The following is a 23,102-nucleotide window of genomic DNA, read 5'->3' on the forward strand; positions in this document are numbered from 1 at the left end:
GACAGAGCTGAGCTGAGAAGTCAGGAGCCCTGGGACCCAGGCCCTGTTTTATTCCTCCAGAGCTCATCGCTTCTGTGCAAGAGCTATTTACCCAGCAAAATGCCTACTCCTCTCCGGCTGACTTAGACAATGAACAACCACCTGGAGACTGCTGGCCCTGGTAATTTGCTGCCCTCATGGACAGTCTATTCTGCTTTATGGGAGTGGATAAAAGGGTCCTTAAACCAGTGGATAAATCAATAGGATGGGAAAGGGGAAAGGCAGGAATAACAGTAATTGGACAATCATAAGCCTGGAAATGAGACAGGCAGATTTCCCAGAGGAGCTAGTCAAGAGTAATATATATGTAAGCTTACAAAAGACTTCCTATAAGTGGAGATAACAGATGTGCTGGTGAAAATAGTCTTTGTCAGCCCAGTATAATTGGGATGTTCAATGGCTTCATGAAAACACGTTGACTTCTAATTACTGTAACACCTGCATCCCTCTGCTACCAGAAAGCTCAAAAACCTTCAAGGAGATCAAAAAGGTCTGAAAGTTTCTTGGCTCACTGGCAGCTGCTTTTGTTGGCTCTCCTGGGAAAACACACAGTGACAGCTTGGCACGGTCCCAATCAGTCCACTTAGCAATTATTCTAGCGGTTTTTTTCTCTTGGAAGCAAGCATTACACTAGCACAAGCTGGATCCCGTGAAGGCCAAACTTCTGAAACATTCTGCCCACATATGTTCTTGCCCTTGGCAGAGAGCTTTCTGCTAAGCAGCCTCTTGTGCTTCTGGTCAACGCAGAGGATGATTCTTGCTCATTCCCCAAATATTCCGTATACTTGTTCTTTGTGCAATGGATCTATCACTCCCTTTTCATTTTCCCTCCTTGCTGCTGCAGTGGGTTTAAAATTCGTCTTGCCAGAATAGCACAATTAGAAACAGTTATTGTTACAGGCAATTCTTAGAGGGGACCCATGGCATAAATAGATTGAATTCCAAGTGCATCATTTTAGATCAGACCATCTTATCTCATTGATTTGAGCCTCATTACTGTTTACATCACAGTAGGAACTGGAGGCCCTACTGTGCTAGGTGCTGCACAGACATATAGGCCTTGTCTACACTAGAAAAGTTTTTCTGGCATAGCTATATCTGTATAGTGATACCACCAAACCTTCCTATGCTAGACACAGTTTATACCAGCATAAAAGTTCTTCTCCTGACATATACCAGTTCCACAAGAGGCATAAACTGTACTAGTAAAAGCACTTTTATGCTGGTATAACTGTGTCTACACTTGGGCTTATGCCAGCATAGTGGTGCTGGTAAAAAAAAAAATCACCCCAATAAATGACATAGCTATACCAGTATAAATGTTAAGTGTAGAGCAGGCCTCAGTGAAAGACACTCTTTACCTCCAGACACCTTACAGTCTAAAAATGAGACAGAGGGAAGAAGGGAGTGTTGTTATACCCATCTCAGAGAGGGGGCAGAGACATCACAGTACTTCCTTAGAGTCACAGAAGAAATTGGTGGCCAAGACAGAGATGGTGCCTAGACCTGCTGAGTTCCACTTTAGTGCCTTAGCCGCAAGGCTGTCCTGCCTCATATAACCCCCTAGTGGGTGGATGCTACAAGTGATCCTTTGTGCTGAGGAGATGAGTCTCTAGGAGGCCAGCTTAGAGGGCTTTGTCTCAAGCTATAGCAGCTCATGGTCTTCGCTCTGGAAGTTCCTGACTCAATCCCTGTGTTGCTGGCCAAGATGGTAGCCGTCCGACTCACACTCTGTGCTGGAACAAGTAGTCTCCATTGTGTTTTTCTCCGTGTATTTCATTTTACTTTTTTTATTAACCCTTCACTTGTTATATAGGTATCTGATCAACCCCCTTTTGGGACTGAGAACTCCCCAGGGGAGGGAGCTGGTCTCTTGTTTAAGATCTTCTTTCCCATTGGCTCTGTTTAAACACAGATAACCTTTCTCCTGGACTTTTGATGGATTTCTTTTTGCTCTTTCCAACATTTTCCCCTTCCCTGTTTCTTTGGAACCTGAATTTTAGCTGTCACTCATTTCTCAGTCTTTCTCAGGCTATCTGAGGTGGCTTGCTCTCCATCTCAAAGCTGACCTCAGTGCCGGCTGTACTCAGAAGCCATCTGTGACTCTAATGACTTTATCTCGACAAATGAAAATGCTACAATCACTCACAGGTAAGATGAACATCTAGCTCCTTTGGATTGTTCAGCTGTTTTCATGCCTGATGGACTGGCAGCCTCTATTATATTTTAATATATATATACAATAATAATTCATTGTGAACTGTCTAGCATGTGAAGTACGTTGAACTTTTTTCCCATCAAAACGTAATTTTGTACAAACTGAAAAAAATATTTTTGCAAAATTTTCTACTTTTTCAGTGAAAAGCCAGAAAGTGAAAACTGATTTTTACACCAAAAATGGCTTTCAGAAAATGACATATTTTCAGTTTTTCAATTATTTTTTTCATAGGAAATTTTGATGAAAATTAAAAAAAAAAAAAAATTCTCATAAAAATGGCATTTTTCAGCCAGTGTGTGTGTGACTACTTCCCTCTACTGAAACGGCTCAGAAAGGACTTCTCAGCTGTGTGTCCCAGGTCCCGTACTGCTGACAGTTGATGGAGACTTGCTGCTTGCCCAAGACATGAGAGCTTGTGAACGTTGGTGTTCTATCAGAACTTCCTTCATAACCACAGTGAGAAGCTTGGAAGCAACTGTAGGCTCCCAGCTGACCACAGATTTGTCATAGTGTTTATGTAGCATTGTTCACGCTGAAGAACTCTGAAGTGTAACCCATGCTAACAAAGGGCCACATATGCAGCTTTACGAGTCTGTTTCAGCCTCTGTATTTCTAGAGCTGGTCTTTTAGGTCAAGCTGTAGAGATTCGTACTTTTTTCAGATCAGAGGTTCCGAGTTCGGTGCTTGCAGAAAACTAATTTCACTAACTTGTCAGGTATTACCGTTCAATCAAGACTGTGGAGTGTCTACATTTATGAACTATACCATGGGATCTTGAGGCCCAAATCAGCTGTTCAACACGATGGTCTTCTTAGGTGGATGAGCAGAAGGGGGCTGGAAGACATGAGGTTGTCACGGACAGTTACAGGTGGTCTCTTCTATCTGCACTGACATGTAGAGCTGGGCAGGAAAGGGTTTTCCTATCCAGCAAATATCTTCAAGATTTCCAAAAATTTCAACCTTTCACCATTTCTGTGGGAAAAATCAAAGTAAGGGATCCCTGGAATACCCAGCAGCCTGGTTGATAGGGCACTCCCATGCAATGTGGGGGAACCTGTGCTTCAATTGCTGCTTTGAATCAGGGAAAACAGCAATTCAAATCTGGGTCTCCCACATAAGTACCCTAACCATCAGGATGGTGGCTACTCTGGGGAGGACTCCATCTCTTTCTCCTCCCCCATCCCCACTCCAGTGTTGATCAGAAAGTTCCATCCTGGACCTGAGACAGTTCCAAACAGCAAGTGTTCTGGGGAACTTTTAGTGCACACCAGCAGGGTCTACCCAGACCAATTAATGCACAGCACGTTAGTGTGCTTTAGAAATCACACCCACATAGAATGCATTATTGCTCCCTGTAGACAAGCCATAATTGTATCCTATGGAAATATTCACTTATGACAAAACGGCACTTTCCAGTGAAAAAATGTTTCTTTGAAAATGTGCTGCCCAGCCATATTTGTACCCGAGCACCTCACATTCCCCCTGTGCAGCAGGGCAGTGCTATCAGCTCCATTTTATAGATCATAGAAATGTAGGGCTTGAAGGGACCTCGGGAGGTCATCAAGTCCAGTCCCCTGGACCAAGTACACCTAGACCCTCCCTGACAGGTGTTTGTCCAAGCTCTTCTTAAAAACCTCCAATGACGGGGATTCCACAACCTCCCTTGGGAATCTATTCCAGAGCTTAACTACCCCTATACTTAGAAAGGTTTCCTAGTATCTAACCCAAATCTCCCTTGATGCAGATTAAACTTGTAACATCTTGTCCTACCTTCCATGGGCATTGAGAACAATTTATCACCATCCTCTTTAGAACATATTTGAAGACTATCAGGTCGATTTCAGTAAAGCGTTTGATAGGGTACCGCATGAGGAATTATTGGTTAAATTGGAAAAGATGGGGATCAATATGAAAATCCAGAGGTGGATAAAGAACTGGTTAAAGGGGAGACTGCAGCAGGTCATACTAAAAGGTGAACTGTCAGGTTGGAGGGAGGTTACCAGTGGAGTTCCTCAAGGTTCAGTTTGGGTCCGATTTTATTTAATCTATTCATTACTGATGAGACCTCATTTGGAGTACTGTGTGCAGTTCTGGTCTCCCATGTTTAAAAAGGATGAAATCAAACTGGAACGGGTACAGAGACGGGCCACTAGGATGATCCGAGGAATGGAAAATCTGTCGTATGAAAGGAGACTTGAGGAGCTCGTTTTGTTTATCTTAACCAAAAGAAGGCTGAGGGGGGATATGATTGCTCTCTTTAAATATATCAGAGGGATAAATACCAGGGAGGGAGAGGAATTATTTCAGCTCAGTACTAATGTGGACACGAGAACGAATGGATATAAACTGGCCGTCGGGAAGTTTAGGCTTGAAATTAGACGAAGGTTTCTAACCATCAGAGGGATGAAGTTTTGGAACAGCCTTCCGAGGGAAACAGTGGGGGGTGAAAGACCTCTCTGGCTTTAAGATTAAGCTTGATAAGTTTATGGAGGGGATGGTTTGATGGGATAAAGTGATTTTAGTCAATAGGTTAATAATGTGCCATCGCTGGTAATTAGCAACAATGGTCAATGATGGGATATTAAAAGTTACTACAGAGAACTTTTTCCAGAGGGTCTGGCTAGAGAATCTTGCCCGCATGCTCGGGGTTCAGCTGATCGCCATATTTGGGGTCAGGAAGGAATTTTCCTCCAGGGTAGATTGGCAGAGGCCCTGGAGGTTTTTCGCCTTCCTCCGCAGCATGGGGCAGGGGTCGCTTGCTGGAGGATTCTCAGCGATTTGAAGTCTTTAAATCATGATCTAGGGACTTCAACAGCTGAGTCAAGGGAGAGAATTCTTCCAGGAGTAGGTGGGTCAGCTTTTGTGGCCCACATCATGCGGGAGGTCAGACTAGATGATCATAATGGTCCCTTCTGACCTTAGAGTCTATGAGTCTATGAGGTCCCCCCTCACTCTTCTTTTCTCAAGACTCAACATGCCCAGTTTTTTTAACCTTTCCTCACAGATCGGGTTTTCTAAACCTTTTATCAGTTTTGTTGCTCTCCTCTGAACTCTCTCAAGTTTGTCCCGCATCTTTCCTAAAGTGAGGCACCCAGAACTGGACACAGAACTCCAGCTGAGGCCTCACCTGTGGCAAGTAGAGGAGGACGATCACCTCCCGTGTCTAACATATCACACTCCTGGTATCACACCCTACAATGATAACTGAGCCTTTTTCAAACTGCATCACACTCTTGTCCCATAGAGGCCCAGAGAGACATAAGTGACTTTCTCAAGGTCCCTCAGGAGGCCTGTGGCTGAGCAGGGAATTGAAGCAGGTCTCTTGAGTTCAGTCCAGCACCCTGTGCACAAGCTCACCTTTCACCCTTGTAGAAGCTGTTGCTGACAGATAAAAGTGATTTGCCTCTTATCTCTGAGTCCTTGGGTAACCTCCACACACACACCCCTCATGGGATCTCTATAGTGCCCTGATACTGAACTTGCCTGGATCCAGTCCCTGCCAGTGTGTTTAGGCACTTCAGCTGGTAAGGCTCTATGGGTCCTAACCCTGGTGGACCCCAGTACCACTCCCCAATGTCTTCCAATGCCATGCTCCTGCCGGGGCCCCAGATACCCCCCAACTGCCCTGTGCCCCCCCCCCCCAACTGCTCTCCTAGCTGCCATAGTGTCTCCCACGCTGGTTCCTCACTGCCAGGGCCGGCTCTAGGCACCAGCCCTCCAAGCATGCGGTTGGGGCGGCACCTGGAGGGGGGCGGCGCTCACTGGGGAGAGCGGGGCCGTGGCCGGGCTCGCCACCCTCCTCCCGGCGCTCCGGCCGGTCGGTGAGAGCAGGGCCACGGCCGGGCTCTCCGCCCTCTTCCCGGCGCTCCAGCCGGTCGGGGAGAGCAGGGCCCCGGCCAGGCTCTCCGCCCTCCTCCCGGTGCTCCAGCCAGTCGGGGAGAGCGGGGCCCCGGCCAGGCTCTCCGCCCTCCTCCCGGTGCTCCAGCCAGTCAGGGAGAGCGGGGACCCGGCCGGGCTCTCCGCCCTCCTCCCGGTGCTCCGGCTGGTCGGGGAGAGCGGGGCCCCGGTCGGGGAGAGCGGGGCCCCGGCCGGGCTCGCTGCCCTCCCCGCGGCGCTCCAGCCAGCCGGGGAGAGCGGGGCTGCAGCCGGGCTCAGCGCCCTCCCCTGCCGCGCTCCTCGCCGGGGGGCTGGGGGCGGCAAAAAAGCCAGAGCCGGCCCTGCTCACTGCTCAGCTGGTGCATCACTCTGGAACACAGAACAAGCAATGTCCACTTGGGATTTCTGAGAAATCGAAGAGGCCTTGAATCGGGGGATCCAGACATCAGATTAAGGGCAGTGACCGGTGACTCCCAAGGTTACATAGCCCCCCTTTCTATCGCCCTGTTGGGTACAATCAACTACTGGGGCAGGGCAAACCCACCCCCAGTGTAACTCTGTTAAGTTAGGGATGAATGTAACTCTGCTGAATCATAAGCCCTCAGTGCCTCACTCTCTATTGGCAGCTAAATCTTTGCTCAGTGTGCAGCTGGATGTTGCTAAGAAGATGTCAGTCTTGGCGCCTGATAAGTTGCAACAGGATACATCCACATCCACCCCAAACTGGAGCTGGTCGGGAATTTTTTGCCAAAACGTTTTTCATCACAATGTGCCTATTTGTCAAAAGTTTTGTAATTGTTGAAACATCTCATTTCAACATTTTCAAACAGAACATTTCCATTTTTTCAATTCAAAACTACTTTTCGTTTTGAAATGTAATATAACAAGAATTAAGAAGGTCAAAATAGAAATGAAACACTTCTATTGTTCTGAACTGAATTATTTCCCAGATTGTTGGTTGGTGACAATTATAGAGCTTTTGACTGTTACCCTGATTTGGTGGAGGAAAATTTGTTGAAATCTTGAAAATTTTCCCAGGATGGGAAAAAAACATTTTCTGCCCAGTTCAACCCCAAACCTGAAAATCATAGAAATAAAATACTAAAGGATATTCCTTTCTAGCTTAATTTTGTCCACAACACTGCCAGGGAGAGCTGGTCAAAATTCAGAATCTCCACTCTATTGCAGATATTTCAGATATTTCAAATTTCCTTTCATCCCCTATTAGATGAAACATCAAAATTTTGAGATTTCACACAAAATTTTGTTTAGGAAATATCAAAATGACCTTATCAAAGCATTTCTATTCTATTCTATATTAAAGTTGAAACAAAGCACTTTAACCTTATCAAGATGAAATGTTTGATAATTTTTCTTTGAAACTATCAATGAACTCAATGAGTCCCTGCAAGGCATTTCAGTTTTGTCAAATCTGCATTTTCCAATGGATAATTGTTCTGTAGCAAAATTTTCAGCCAGCTCTGCTGTGAGTATTCCATGGCAACACTCCAAAAGGCTTCCATTTCCATCTTTAGGGATTTGGGGGGGCTTGTTCTATGTCCTGTGTTATGCAGGAGGTCAGGTGAGGTGATCACAGTGGTCTTGGAATAGGTGAATCTATGAAAAATGAATCTCACAGATACCCAAAAGCAATACAGCAATACAGTGTGGCTTAATTTTACATGGAGCACCGGGGGAGGGTGGTCCCGCTCTTCCTGGCCGGCCGGAGCGCCGGGGGGAGGGTGGCGAGCCCGGCCGTGGCCCTGCTCTCCCCAGCGACTGGAGCACCGGGGGAGGGCGGTGAGCGCTGCCCCCCTCCAGGTGCCACCCCAAGCACATGCTTGGAGGGCTGGTGCCTGGAGCCGGCCCTGGCTTAGATCAAAGTCTATTTCATTAGCATTTTATCTGGCATCTACATTTGGGACCCAAAGAGTATGTGCTCATAGTAACACACACAATCCATGAATGCTTCTGCAGTGGTGCCACTTCAATGTATATTTTATTGATTGTAAGATGTCATTTAAAAATTGAACACCACTGCTTTCCGTCCTGCATCCCACTTGGGATGGTTATGCTTGTTCCTAGGAACACAGGCTCATTTGCCTCTGGGCACTTTAGAAAACATTTTACACTATTTCCTAACTATTTTTTGGCAGTTGCTGGATTCCTTGTCTCTGTTTCATCACCATATCTTGTGTTAGTCCTTTAAATTAGTCTTGCTGGTTTCTTAACATAAAGTTGCAATGAATAGTTATCTTTAATTGCAACGTATGGCAGGTAAAATGAGTCATTGTGCTAGATTTGCACAGTGACAAAGAATAGGATTTTATGCTTCCATTTGGAGCAGGCAAAACCAAAGAAAATGGTGAGAAGCAAATTATTTTGGGAAAGACAATTAAATAATTTCCATTCAATTAGCATGGGAGGACTGTATTGCAAAGGAAGGACCCATGCTTAGAGGATCTCTGCAATACTCTGGGAGGGATTATTCAGCTGAGATGGGCACTGGGACAATTTTGGTACGTGCCCGAGAAAGCTTCTCAAAGCATCTCAGAGGCAGAGTTCATGCTAATGAGATTTTTCATTCAGCAAGGACAAAGTCAGCTGTGCTTTCTGAAGGACCACATTTTACGAGATGGCAATAAATATAGGTAGAAACTGAATTACTTGAACTAGTAGATCACCAACCAACTATCGGCCCCAGCTGGCGCAATTCACAGCTCGCCAGACACCTGCCCCATCTGAAGCAATTGGCAGATCCCTAGTCAGATATCAGTCCCACTCTGCAGAACGCTTAGAGCACCAGCTGTCTGGCAAAACACACATCCCCTCTCTTCTCTAGTAATATTCTCAGCAAGGCACCTTCTATAGGACATATAAGTGGTTTTCAGACCAAACCCCAGTACTGGCGATCAAGTGCTGGCACTCACCATCTATATCAAGCTTGTTTTCCGGATGAGGCAGAAGACAGGTGCAGTGTTCCTAGATCTTACTGCTGCATATGACATGATCTGGCATGCAGGCCAAATGTACAGACTGTCACTGGTCCTACCAAAGTGGGTGGTCACTGTTGTGGAACTATTGCTGAGAGGCCGCCGCTTCCAAGTTCAGTTGGACAAAAACCTTGTTCCTGGAGGTCCCAGAACAATGGGCTATCTCAGGGCTAGGGTCTAGCACCAACATGTTTCCACCTCTTCACAAATGGCCTTCCCAACACCATGGCCAGGTGTTTTATCTAGATGGACAACATCCAGCTGTCAGTGCAGGACCAGGATTTCAGTCACCTAGAAGAAATCCTGAATGCTGACATGAGAGAGATGGCTGCTATTGTAAACGATGGAGACTTAAACCTAGGACTAAAAAAACAGTTTCCCACTGCCTCCATCTATACTATACAATGGTCAACAAACAATTCAACGTATGGCTGGACATAAGGTGTTTGACTGCATCGTACCTTGACTTCCAAGAAATGTTTTACCAAGACCTTGCTGAAAATAAAGATAAGACACAACCTGATCAGTGAACCAGCTGGTTCTACCTGGGGAGCTAATGTGCAGGCACTGAGAAGTTCTGGGCTTGCCTTGTGCTATTCCGAGGCAGAGCATTGCTTCCCGGCGCGACTCTGCTCTTCTCCCACAGGATTAGTAGACACTCAGCTGAATGAAACCGTGCGTGGAATAACAGGTACCATGAGACCAGCTAACCTGGCCTGGATGCCAGACCTGTCCAATATCGCCCCTTCTGACATCAGGAGATGAGTCATCTTGCAGACTCTGCCTTTAAGGTGCAAGACATGCCATATGTACCCCTGTTTAAAGATGTGTTTTATCCACCACCCAAGCCCCCGGTTTGTACAGTTCCCTTAAGGAACCCTGACATCTCCTCCAGCTGGTACACCAGGTGGCAAGAACAAGCTTCAAACATAGCCAGTGCCTATCTCAGGGCAGATCTGATTGTTAAGGCATTTTGGCTTGCTGGGAAACTCACAGGGAACTGTGCAGCCTGGAAAAAAACCAGTCAGGAGGGAGAGGACAGCTGGGGAGCTGTGAGCCTAGCGTGGACCACAGAGGGGATTACAGCGCTGTGAGAGTAGGCTCCTAATGCACTTGGATGCTTTTGAAAATGTTACTCCTTATTGCAGCGGGCAAATCCAGGTTTCTGGGACAAGTGCTAGGTACATATATAGCAGGAGGCATGGCAGGCCAGCAAGGCTCTAACACATCCTCCATGCAGAGGGGGAGGCGCGAAGGGCTGCCTAGAGATAAGCTCTGCACCCTGCAGGGGCTGGAAACCCCTTGCACTGCCCCTCCTTTGGGCAGCACTGCGGCATGGATTCTGCCTCCAGGGGATCCTCAGCTAACACAGAGGAAAGGTTGGGCTTGCCTCTGAAAACTCCATGTGGTTTAAGATCTTAAGCTGCTTTGCTGATTTAAGAGAGTTCAGTCTCTTGAGACACTTTAAAGACTTGAGGCTAGAATCCAGAAGAGCCCAGGTCTGCGTAAGGCCCCAAAGCAGCTTAAAGCAGCAGAGCCCTGGGAGCTCTACCATTAGGGTTGGCAGGTGTCTGGTTTTTGACCGGAACATCCAGTTGAAAAGGGTCCCAGGCGGCTCCGCATCGCTGACCCGGCCATTAAAAGTCAATTTGGCCTGGGTCTGGCAGGCTCCCTACCTGGCTCTTCGTGGCTCCCCAGAAACGTCGACATGTCTCTGTGGCCTCTAGGCAGAGCACTGGCACCACAACTCCCATTGGCCGGGAACCATGGCCAATGAGAGCTGCGGGGGTGGCGCCTGTGGGCAGAGGCAGCATGCAGAGCCGCCTGGCCATGCCTCCATCTAGGAGCGAGGGACATGAGAGCAGCTTCCTGGGAGCCTCCGGAGGTAAGCGCCACCTGGAGCGCGCACCCCATATCCCCACCCACACCCCAACCCCCTGCCTCAGTCCTGAGCCCCCTCCCGCACCCAAACTCCCTCCTGGAGCCTGCACCCTGCAACCATCCTGTGCCCCAACCCCCTTCCCCAGCTTGGAACTTCCTCCTGCACTCAGAACCCCTCGGCCCCAGTCAAGAGCCCCCTCCTGCACCTCAAATCCCTCATCCCCGGCCCCACCCCAGAGCCCGCACCCCCAGATGGAGCCCTCACCTCCCCCCACACTCCAACCCCATGCCCCATCCCGGAGCTCCCTCCCACACCCTGAACCCCTTATTTCTGGCCCCACCCTGGAGTCCGCACCCTCAGCCAAAAGCTCGTACCCCCTCCCACACCCCAACACCCTGCCTCAGCCCAGAGCCCCCTCCCACACTCCAAACCCCTCATCCCCAGCCTGGAGTCCCCTCTTGCACCCCAAACCCTTCATCCCTGGCCCACCCCAGAGCCTGCATCCACAGTCAGACCCCTCACCCCCTTCCACACCCCAGTTCCTTTTCCCAGCCCTCCCACACCTGAACATCCCATTTCTGGCCCCACTCAGGAGCCGGCACCCCAACCTCCCGCCCCAGCCTGGTGAAAATGAGTGAGTGAGTGAGGGTGAGGGAGAGCAACTGACAGTGGGGGGGGGTGAAGTGAGCGGGGGCAGGGCCTCAGGGAAGGAGTGGGGCAGGGGTGTTAGGGCTGCCAACTTTCTAACCACACAAAACCAATCTACCATGTGTGCAGCCCAGGGGAGATCTAAGGGCAGGTTTCCCCAGAGCCCTGCAGCTGGAGGGTTGTGGGTGGGACGGGGCTGGTGCAATGGGGTTGTGTACTGCATGGATCACTCGGCAGGCCTGCTTCTCCCCCTCCTCCTCACCCCACACATACCCATCTTGTTGGTTTGTGGCTCAGGCTTCAGATGGGTTAATTCCTTTTCAAATCTATCGCAGTGCTCTGAGTGTTATTTTCTGGTTGGATTCATCCTGTTAGGTTATTGGCTGTCTATGGCACCTGCATCATTTATAAGGTTCCCTAATGCCTGGCTGGGAGAATGGGAGGGGATATAAATGATGTGCCTTAAAGGTTATGCCAACCTCCATTTGGGAGCTTTCCGATTAGCTAGAATTCAGGATCGCTAGCCAGAGCCTTGTTCCTAATGATTAGAATTGTGATGTGCGGAGCCGCGGGCGGGAGCGGGTGGTGTATAACCCCAGGGTCAGGGCAGGGCAGCCATTACTCTGCTCATGCCCCTGTGAAATGAGCTGAGGCCCCTCAAGATGAGAACTTGTTTTTTCTCTTGAACGACACCTCAAAGTCAGAACAGGCCAACAGCTCCACGGCAACCAATGGCTGCCTTCTCTGGAATGGAGGCCAATGGCTCCCTGACCCACCAGCTGGCACGGGCGAATTCTAGGAAGTTCCTGCATGCACCATTTCCTTTCTTAATGTAGAGACTTTAACTTAAATCAGGATGATTCATGGCTGAATAGCTTTAATTCTTATTACAAATGATTGGGTTTATGGTCAGATTACAGCATATTTCTCTAAGGCTACATGGGCCTTATTCCAGTGTGGATCATTCCTTCAGCTCGGCAAGAAGTAAGCTGATAAGGAGCCTTTCTAGCCTAAAGCTGGCCAGGAGCCTCTTGTTCCATGGCTCCACTGTCCGTGCTGACTGACAAATTGGCAGGCTCACACAGGGGCTTGCATTTGCATATGAAAGAGCATGTCAGCTAGAGTCGCACTGGCCTGCTGTGCGCAGGTTTAGCACCCCTAGTTATGTTGCAGGAATGTCTGTGATTGAGGGACATGGGAGCTATTTTACACGGGAGTCAGAACTTGGCACAATGTACATTTTTCTCTGCCCCACCCAAATGCCAGCATTGGACCAATCTAGGTACCCGCTAGTCTCCTAGACCTGGCCCCACGTAGCTTATAGCTCCATTACACACCCTCTGTGTGTGAGCATAAGGAAATCGGTGTCAGTGGAAACAGGAGTAATGCCCATGCTGTAGGAACGGATGGGAAGGGTGCAGCACAGGAACATAGCAATTGCCAGACTGCATCAGAGCCCAAGTCTGTCTAGCCCAGTATCCTGTCCTTAGTGGCCAGTGCAAGATGCCCCAGAGGGAGCTGGAAGAACCCCACCATAGCACATGTGGGATAATCTGCTTCTCACATTAGGTCTCCTCCTTGTCGCTAATCGTTCAAGCCCTGAAACACACGTTTTTATGGCCCTTCCAAAATGTTTGCTGTCATTCATTTTGACAACTCTGGATAGTCTTGGCAGCCATAAAAATGTCCAATCCCCTTTTCAACCTTGCTAAGTTCTTGGTCTCAATTACTTCCTGAGGCAGTGAGTTCCACAGCCTAGTTGCACATTGTGTGAAAAAGGATTTCCTTCAATCCGTTTTGAGTTTGCCCCCTTTTGATTTCATTGAGTGTCCCCTTGTTCTTGTGTTGTGAGACAGGGAGACCAGAACTTCCTGGTCTACTGTCTCTAGAACATCCATTCTGTTATATGCTTGAGTCATGTCTCCTCTTAGTCATTGCCTTTCTAAAGTAACAATCCCAGTCTTCTCAGTCTATCTTCAGAGGAGAGTTGTTTTAAGGCCCTTGATCATTCTTGTCGTCCTTCTCTGAACCCCCCTAGTTCTGCAATATCCTTTTTGCAATGGGGTGACCAGCACTGCACACAGTGGCAGCATTTATATCTATCTAGTAACAGGGTGGCTTGTCCTTAAGGGCTGGAGGGCCTAGGGCCAGCCAGTCCTGACTACAAAGGAGCCACCACGCATGGGTTGGATGAGCTGGTTCCACTAGCAGAGCAGGAGGACGCTGCAGTGAAGGCCGCAGGTAAAGTGAGAACACCAACCAAGCTGCTTTCCTGTAACCCCTTGTCTCAATCAACTTTAGCATTTCACACACAAGTTGTCCTTCTTTGAATCTTGCACGGGGCGGGGAGAGGGGGCGTAGAGGCTGCGGCTTCCTTACCTCTCCCTGTTCCCTTCCTGGGCTCCATGCAGCATCATTTCATGCCTCTAGGAGCTTGTTTTTAGTCCACCACTAAGTGCGGTGCTTTGGCACTGTGTGGCACACCCAGCGCTCTCTGGCCATCCAGCCTGCTCCAGCGTAAGGGGATGCTCTAGTGGCTCTTTCATCCCGTGTCACCTCACCTGCTAGTGCTGCATGGGAAAGGGATGAGGGGTGAGGAAAGGTGTGACAGAGATGCCCCTGGACTCCACCTATCCACAGCTGCCATTTCAGCTCCCTGTGGCCTTTTCAGCCTGGTGTAAGCCTCGGGCTGCTATAACACAGCACAGGGAGCTACACAAAAGCAGCAGCTGGACTGGTTGCACAGTGAGAAGCTTTACGTCTCCTTGTCACACACACCCCGGCCTAGTGCTCTGGGCAGAAGGCTCGGCTGCTCTGTCTGCACTGGTCTGGAGTAAGGGTGAAGAGCACATACGCTGATGAAACATGCAGGAGCCACTGGACTGGGAGGGGTTACAAACACCTCTCAGCACAGGGAAACAGTGCAAAGGAATCTGGCAAGTTATGATCATGGGCAGAAAGTATCAGCTATCCAACGTACAACTCTGTACCTATCCCAGGTCCTGCTAGTGCCCCCATTACAACCCTAGTGTATCCATCCTGCCAACGCCCCGGGGGCAGGGCAGGGCTTTTGTCCCCATTGTACAGATGGGAATCGAGGTCCAGGGAGAGTAAATGATTTGTCCAAGGTCACACAGGGAGTCTGTGGCAGAGCAAGCAACTGACTGCAGACTCATTGCTGGGCCAGCCTTCCCCTCCCAATCACCCTGGGGAACAGAAACTCCAAAAGAGAACGGGCTGCCAGTTAGTCTGAATCTACTGTACAATGCAAAATCCCAACGGTTCGTTACAAGTGACAGTCATCCTCCATAATACTCTGGTGAGCCTGCACCTGGGATTGCTGCATTCACATTGGGGCAGCTCATCATCAGAAAATGGAGCCACAGGTGGCGTTCAGAGAAGAGCCAAGAAAGTGACTCAGGAGCTGGAGGGTCTGGTCTGGGGACTCAGGGAGAGTCTGAAAACCAAACGCGTAAAGGTTTGCGAAGTGCTTATGAAGGGGAGCATAAAAACCATCCACAAGTGCCTGAATGGATGACCACACCCAAGGAGGGAGAGAAGATGCTTCTCCTGCTAAAAGGGGTGTAACTCAGAGCATTAGGGTGAAGAAATTCAGCAAAGGTAAGGAGACAGGGACATCTAGAAGAATCTCCCCCTAGGGAAATGGCAGCAGCCCATAGAAATATTTCAAAATTCAATCAGGCAAGGAACTAGAACCAAGGCTGTAGGGAACAATCCTGCACTGGCAAGGGGGGCTGCTGGATATGCAACGTCTCTGATTTACAAGTGTACAAAAGTCACCGGTGCTAAATCTCTACTCATGCTGTAAGGGAAAGCGCCTAGAGCGGAGAGGGGATGGGGGAAGGGAGCGTTTGGACCAGTGACCAGTCAGGCACTGGCATAGTGGGAAGTAGAACTGGGCGAAATTTTTCAGACTAATATTTTATTTGCTGAAAAATGCTGTTTCGATCGACCTGAAACTGTTGGTGAATTTCACCTGGTTAGTTTTGGCCGGGAAAAGCTCTTTTTCAGGGGGTGGGGGGAGAGACCTGCTCCTTGTAAGTTTTGGCCCACTGGTCAGGGTACTGGCTTGGGATGTAGAAGACCCATATTTGAATCCCTGCTCTGGAGCAGAGACTTGAACTTTGAGCTCCACCTCTAAAGGAAGTGCTCTGCCTAACAGGCTATTCTGGGGCAGGCGGGCCCCTCTCGATCTCTCCTGTGGAAACTGTTCCACTTTGCATAAATACTTAACTACTCATTGGGGTAGAGGAAGAGTGAACAGCTGCAAAGCCTGGTGATTAAGACACTCACTTGGGCAGTTAGAGATGTGGTTCAAATCTTTTTTCTGCCTGATTCACAGGAGATTTGTGAATCCACATCTCCTACCTCCCAGTTACAGCACCACTCAGAGAGCACTGACGGGAACCCGCTGTTGTGTGTTCACACTGTCAGCTGCCTGCACAATAGCATGTTCACACTTGTGGCACTTGCAGCACTATTCGGAGCGGTGCACTCTGGGCAGCTGTCTCACAGAGCACCTCTTTCTCTTCTGCTGCTAAGAGTTGTGGGAAGGTGGAGGTGGTTGCAGGGCATCCTGGGTCCTGACCCAATGCCCCCTGATGCATTGCTTCGCATTCCAGCAATCCCTGTGCTTCCGTCATCATTTGGTGCCATCTTTCAACGGTTTGTGTACTGCGCGCCCTGCCTCTTTGGGCTGCAGGAATGGATCCCGAACTGCTGATCAGTATGCTGCTTGCTCTGACCAACACGTCACGAGTGGCAGTGGAGTTATTCCTTAAACTACAAAGGCAAGAGGAGTTCGACGTTGATCTCGCCACGCGTAGTAGCTACGACACAAGTTTGCTTGTGGCATTCATGGAGGTGCTGCCCACAGTGGAACACCGCTTTTGGGCTCGGGAAACAAGCACTGAGTGGTGGGATCACATCATCATGCATGTCTGGGACGACTAGCAGTGGCTGCAGAACTTTCGGATGAGGAAAGCCACATTCATGGGACTGTGTGATGAGCTTGCCCCAGCCCTGCAACGCAAGGACATGAGAATGAGAGCTGCCCTGTCATTGGAGACGCACGTGGCGATTGCACAGTGGAAGTTGACTACTCCAAACTGCTACCGATTGGTCACTAATCAGTTCAGAGTGGGAAAGTCAACCATTGGACTCGTGTTGACGCAAGTGTGCAGGGCCATTAATCGCATCCTGCTCCGAAAAACCTTGACTCTGGGCAACATGCATGACATTGTAGATGGCTTTGCACAAATGGGCTTCCCTAACTGGGGAGGGGCGATAGATGTCCTGTGATGGCCTCTACTATGATTAAGTGAAGCATGCATGGACATGTGACTTGCCCATGTGACTCCAAACACCATCTTGTTACCTGTAATTTTCCACAGTGAGAACAATGGGATTCCCTTTACTTGGCAGAAGTGGAAACAGCTTCATTTTACCTCTTTCCTGCTCAAATCTCTGGACTAATGGGAGCATTCTAACCAAGGGACTGAGGACCTTCCAATGATTTAGAAGCAACCAGAGACTTAACAAGCCAGCAGTTTATTCCATCACTGCTACAAGCCTGAACCAAGAACTTTGCAATTACTGTATGTATGTGATTCCTTTAACCAATTTTAACTCTCACCTTTCTTTCCTTTTATAAATAAATCTTTAGCTTTTAGATACTAAAGGATTGGCAGCTGCATGATTATTGGGTAAGATCTGAGTTATATATTGACCTGGGTATGTGGCTGGTCCTTTGGGATCAGAAGAACCCTTTTGTTTGCTGAAATTGTTTTTAAATAACCACTCATCATTAAGTCCAGTGTCTGGGTGTTGAATCCAGGCCTGGAATACCTAAGAAGGTTGCATTTCTGACTTCTTGTTAACCACTGTGGTGAGACAGAAGTTTATTTTTGTTGCTGGTTTGATATATTTCCTGGAAGAATAACCACCAGTTTTGGGGTGTGTCTGCCCTTTTTCCCAGCAGCTTGTCCTGAATTTGATATTCTCAGTTGTGACCCAGGGAGCCACAGTGACAGTAGGTGCTTTTGATGATCACAGTAGGCTCCTATCTGCATCTTTGGGCACCTAAATACCTTTAAAAATCTGGTCCCTAGTCCCCAGTTTTAACCACGCGATCCATGCATTGTAAGAGGATCTCCTGCATCAGTGTCTCAAGGATTTTGGGCAGATGCCATTAGTAATGGGTTGAGATAGTGAAACACTTGAACTTCAGCAAAACAACAAGTACTGTCTAGAACAGAGTTTTGAAGAAGGCATAATAATTGTGTAGTACAACAACAGCTGCAGAATCTGGGATTATTATAATCAAATTATATGCAAAATGCATGCTTAGTCATTACTCATTATTAATTAATCTAGCTATCTGATGATTTCAGAAGTGTATCTGAACTGCCTCTGCTGCAGCTGTTGGGTTTGACTGATCTAGTGTTCTGTGGTTAAAAGTTAGAAATGTTTTTGAAATGTACAAAATATTTATCTTGCATGGATGAATATGCTGTTTATTTTACTCCTCCGGCAGCAATTCATTAACAACATGATAGGCTCAGGAAAGGTTCTCTATTAAAATTGCTGCACCAGAACTGCATATTCTGGTTGATTTTACAAAATAGACAGTGAGTGTCCATTTATGATCAGAAACGAGATTAATAAACAGCTTCCATCAGGAAAAAAAAACTTCTGTGCCCAAGTAAAAACTCTGGGTGATTGGTTTCAGAGGGGTAGCTATGTTAGTCTGTATCAGCAAAAACAACAAGGAGTTCTTGTGTCATCTTAGAGACTAACAAATGTATTTGGGCATGAGCTTTTGTGGGGGTTATAGCCTACGAAAGCTTATGCCCAAATAAATGTGTTAGTCTCTATGGTGCCACAAGGACTCCTCGTTGTTTTTCCTGGTTGACTGTCACCTACATTAACAGAGTGGGACTATTTGTCTCTCTCTAGTGGCTAAACCATGTAAAAATTGGCCAAAAGCTAATGGATCTGGTCCTTCAGCTCAAATAATAGATTCATGTTTTCAGATAAGAGCGGTACCACATTCAGTCCTGCAGACAACTTTACCGTTACATTAGTATTGTGCTATGGCAGCTTTCTAGCTATGATATTTAGAAGTATATCCCACCATGCTACCAGGGCAGTAAGCATCTCTAAGTAGATTGCAAATAAAATGAAACAATGATGCATTCGATCAACAAGCGTCCATGAATGGGATATGTGTGGGAGCTGGATCCTGCATGTGTAGGACCTGCAGGAGGCTAGTGGCAGTTCTTTGAAGCAAGATCACGTCTGAAAAAGTAAGAATTGAGCCTGTGTGGCAATGCTTGGTTACGGGAACAGAGCCTTGGTGTGGGGAGGGGGTTCAACAGGGGATTTTGGCTTCAGCCCCTCTCTAAAACCAGTGCAATTTAAAGTGCAGTTCTAGTCTGAGCAGTGATTCTGTAGATCTGCCTGTGGCATTCCATGTTCATTGCTTGTCAGAGACTCTATTAAATGCATTCAGTTTACCAGCAAAGAAGTCATCTTTTCTCACTGCCAGCCCTGCAAACTCAGTGGGGATCTGAGGTTTTGTCTACATGGAGGAAATTCACCATAGCAGAGCTATTCTAAAATAACTATTCTGTTATGTTAAATTCCAGTATAACAGAGCTATTCTGGAATAGCAGTCCCATGTGGACACTATTCCGAAATAAAAGTGATTTTATTCTGGAATAATTATGCCGCTTCCAAAGCAACATACATATTCAGGAATAAAGTCACATATTTCAGAATAGAGTGTCCACCTTCGGGACTTGTTCCAGAATAGTTATAGTGTAATAGTTATTCCAGAACAGCTATACCACTCAATTTCTCCATATACACAAGCCCTGGGATTCAAGCTGGGCTCTTTCCTTCACATACATCTGCAACTTCAGAAATTCTGCAGATGGAATTTAATTAATAATTCCCTTGATAATGCCTTAGCCAGAACAGAATCTGGCTCCATTCCTCCCGTGAGGATGGTCTCTGCAGGGCTAACAGGAGAAAAACATATGCTTCTCCCCAGAGCTAGCAGATGTGACTCTGAAAATGCACTGGAAGCAGCGCTGCTGATTAAGAAGATGCCAGGACTGTATCCTTTTCTCCTTGCCCAACACAGGACCAAATTGGGGCTGCATTTGCCCAGATACCTAAGAGGTGACTGGGAGCTTTTTAGATTAACAAATGTTATTTCAGTGTAGACACACCCTAGGTGACCATAAAAGACCCACAGCCCGGCCACGGCTGGCCCAGATCAGCTGACTCGGGCTCGCAGGGCTTGGGCTGCAAGGCTATAAAATTGCAGTGTAGACATTCAGGCTCGTTCTGGAGCCTGGGCTCAGAGACCCCATGTGGGGGCGGGGGGTCTAAGCCTGAAGATTTACGCAGCAATTTTTAGCTCTGCAGCCCAAGCCCTGTGAGCCGGAGTCAGCTGAGTCAGGCTCTGAGAGTAGCAGACACGTGTTTTTTGTTGCAGTGCCAACGCAGCTCGAATCTGAGGTCCCGTTGACCACAGCCCATAGAGTTTGACCCATAACAGAGGCAGGCTTTGAGAAGGGAACTGACAAGCCTGAAGTCACACAGGTGAGGCAGAGCTAGGAATAGAACTGAGCTGTCCAGCACCAGATAAACTGGACCATGTTGCTGTGCTAATGGGAAATCACTGGTGCATATATACACGAGGCAGCCGGAGCTTGGCTCCCAGTTGTCTGCTGGGTAGAGGGGGTAGCATGGCTTGGCTGTGCTGATTGGGATGGGACCGTGGCCATGACCCCAGTGCGCATGCTCTGGGATTTCTGGGCTGGTAATGTCCTAAAGGTGCAGCAAGGGATACTGATAACCAGGCCACACAGCCCTGGGGCTGGGCAGGCCTTCCACCCTCGCAGACATAGCGCCTCAAGGCTCCACCCCTCCAGCACCAACTTCCCTCATGCGGTGCAAGGGAAACCAGCAGCAACTGAGAATGACTTTACCCGTCCTACCCTCTCGACACAATGAGCTGATGCCATCTATGGAGCAGGGAGCTGGAGGGCAGCATCTAGGCAGGTTACATGTTTTGGATCAGTAGATTATTGGATGATAAATGCAGTTTTGGTCGACCTGAATCTACCAGCAAATTTGGCAAGGATAACTTTGGCCGTTAACAAACCGGCCAGGGGAGGAGAACGAGGCGGTGGTGCTAACACCCCATCCTTATGACGTTAGCCCCATGGTTAGGACACTCCGCTGGGATGGGTCAGGCCACCATTTGAATCCCTGCTCTGCTATAGATACAAAATGGTTTTTTTTTGATTCACTGGAAATTCCCAAAAATGTCAGATTCGGTTTGATCCAAACCAAGTTTTTCCCCAAATTTTCTGAAGCAAAAAAAAAAAAAATCAATTATTCACCCAGCTCTAGTGGCATCTTCACTTCCAGAAGGGCTACAGGCTGTCCTCCTTGTTAGCTATTTCTTCAGCTGGGCAGTTGTTCTGCAAGACTGAGACTAGAGAGGTTTCCTTGTCCCTTTGCATCTAGGGAGGGGACAGTTATTTCCAAGCTTTGATTCCATCCGCAGTGCAGATCTTAGCAAGGTGCACTATCACAGGGAAGGGCAGACAGGCAAGGAGACCTGTGACTAATTAATGAGTGAACTCACCAGTAACCTTCCATCCTAAATAGCCTCCAAGGCTCGCCCGAGTCACTTACATCCCAGAGTCAGCATAGGCATACGGTCCCCTCCCTTTGAAACAGCATTGAGAGTCAGCACCTCTTTATGATGCACAATTCAAATCACTTCCTCAGTCCCCAGTGGATACTCTCTGATTATGCTTCTTCCTCCGTCTCTGCTTTTGCAGATGTACCATTGTTGCAGAAGCACCAAGGGAGCTTTACAGCTTCAACGATTTGTCTCTGCATTCATCAAAATGGTTTGGGTGCAGACGCTGATGAGAGTCTGGAAGGTGTCTAGGCAGGGGAGTCCAGCAGCAGCCAAGCCCCCTAAGACCAGCCTTACAACAGGCTTCGGACCTTGACAGGCTGCTGGAACCTCGGAAGGGGATCTCCAGGAGCTGGGGAGCTCCCTCCCTCCCAGCAGCTCTGCAACAACAGGTGGCTGTATTTTAAAGAAGCCTTATTGAGGTTGCAGGGACAAACCAGCCCGATGTGCAGAAAGAATAGCAAATATGGCAGGCGACCAGCTTGGCTTAACAGAGACATCTTTGGTGAGCTTAAACACAAAAAGGAAGCTTACCAGAAGTGGAAACTTGGACAGATGACTAGGGAGGAGTATAAAAATATTGCTCGAGCATGCAGGGGTGTAATCAGGAAGGCAAAGCACAATTGGAGTTGCAGCTAGCAAGGGATGTGAAGGGTAACAAGAAGGGTTTCTATAGGTATGTTAGCAACAAGAAGACGGTCCAGGGAAGTGTGGGATCCTTACGGAATAGGGGAGACAATCTAGTGACAGATGATGTGGAAAAAGCTGAACTACTCAATGCTTTTTTTGCCTCGGTCTACAAAGGCAAGGTCAGCTCCCAGACTGCTGCACTGGGCAGCACAGTTTGGGAAGGAGGTGAGCAGCCGTAAGTTGTGAAAGAACAGGTTAAGGACTATTTAGAAAAGGTGGACATGCACAAGTTCATGGGCCCAGATGCAATGCATCCAAGGGTGCCAAGGGAGTTGGCTGATGTGATTGCAGAGCCATTGGCCATTATCTTTGAAAACTTGAGGTAATCGGGGGAGGTCCCAGATGATTGGAAAAAGGCAAATATAGTGCCCATCTTTAAAAAATGGAGGAAGGAGAACCTGGGGAACTACAGACTGGTCAGCCTCACCTCAGTCCCTGGAAAAATCATGGAGCAGGTCCTCAAGGAATCCATTTTGAAGCATTTGGAGCAGAGGAAGATGATCAGGAATAGTCAACATGGATTCACTAAGGGCAAGTCATGCCTGACAACCGTGATTGCCATCTATGATGAGATAACTGGCTCTGTGGATATGGGGAAGGCAGTGGATGTGATATACCTTCACTTTAGCAAAGCTTTTGATATGGTTTCCCACAGTATTCTTGCCAGCAAGTTAAAGAAGTATGAATTGGATGAATGGACTATAAGGTGGATCGAAAGCTGGCTAGATTGTCAGACTCAAATGCAATTAAACAGCCCTACCAAGAAGTGATCCAAGCTGAGACATCAGTACCCCTTGCCCCTGACTAGCCAGGACAATGCTGCCTTTTGGCTCACCTGCCTATAGACCATAGCTATCCCCACGCAAGGCTCAGCTGTGGTAGCACAGCAGGTGTCCACACAGCACAGCATACAGAGGGATAAAGCTATGGTAGTGGAGGCTCCATGTTTCAGCTAGTTAGTGTTTTCTGAAGAAACGGGTTAATTAGTGCAAAAGCGATTGCTGAAGT

The sequence above is a fragment of the Chrysemys picta genome, chromosome 12, assembly GCF_011386835.1.
Source record: "Chrysemys picta bellii isolate R12L10 chromosome 12, ASM1138683v2, whole genome shotgun sequence".
Taxonomy (NCBI): domain Eukaryota; kingdom Metazoa; phylum Chordata; order Testudines; family Emydidae; genus Chrysemys; species Chrysemys picta.